The sequence below is a fragment of the Colobus angolensis genome, unplaced genomic scaffold (assembly GCF_000951035.1).
Source record: "Colobus angolensis palliatus isolate OR3802 unplaced genomic scaffold, Cang.pa_1.0 Scaffold341, whole genome shotgun sequence".
NCBI classification, from domain to species: Eukaryota; Metazoa; Chordata; class Mammalia; order Primates; family Cercopithecidae; genus Colobus; species Colobus angolensis.
Genome location: NW_012116722.1, coordinates 3,062,649 through 3,062,882, shown reverse-complemented (window position 1 = coordinate 3,062,882; position 234 = coordinate 3,062,649).

Genomic DNA, 234 nt, shown 5'->3' with positions numbered 1-234 from the left:
AAAGAAAGAAAGAAAGAAAGAAAGAAAGAAAGAAAGAAAGAAAGAAAGAAAGAAAGAAAGAAAGAAAGAAAAAGAAAGAAAGAAAGAAAGAATCTTGATTCCAGAGGACTTTTAGCCCTGTAAAGAGCACACACCCTGCTACGGATGCTGCACTGCTCTGCCTGCCCACTAGAGGGAGTCAGGGCTTTAGTAAAAACCTAGCCAAATGCAAACCATCTCCTTTGATCAGTTCTT